Source organism: Penaeus monodon, chromosome 34 (assembly GCF_015228065.2).
Source record: "Penaeus monodon isolate SGIC_2016 chromosome 34, NSTDA_Pmon_1, whole genome shotgun sequence".
NCBI lineage: Eukaryota > Metazoa > Arthropoda > Malacostraca > Decapoda > Penaeidae > Penaeus > Penaeus monodon.
This window is the reverse complement of record NC_051419.1, coordinates 28,015,484-28,015,688: the sequence shown is the minus strand read 5'-3', so window position 1 is coordinate 28,015,688 and position 205 is coordinate 28,015,484. Positions and strand designations below refer to the sequence as shown.

At 24.9% G+C, this 205-nt stretch overlaps 1 protein-coding gene across 1 annotated transcript in view; it reads right to left on the bottom strand.

Moving 5' to 3' along the window:
- The window catches only part of LOC119594869 (WAS/WASL-interacting protein family member 3-like), a 3,533-nt gene that overhangs the window by 2,932 nt on the left and 396 nt on the right, over window positions 1–205 (bottom strand). The gene's annotated exons all lie outside the window — the stretch shown is intronic.

Here is a 205-nt window from a genome sequence, read left to right as displayed (position 1 = left end):
TACTAACATCATTTTGCATTTTTGTTGCTCATTTTGCATGCACATTATTTATGTTTCGTAATTAGCAGCTTAATTACACTATAAGTCATTAAGACCGCTAATTAGTATCCGTTTTTGTTTTGGTTTATCATATAACTTATAATTTAGTTTATTCATACTGTTTACATATTTTATCAATCTGTTTATTTCCTAAATTTACCTTATA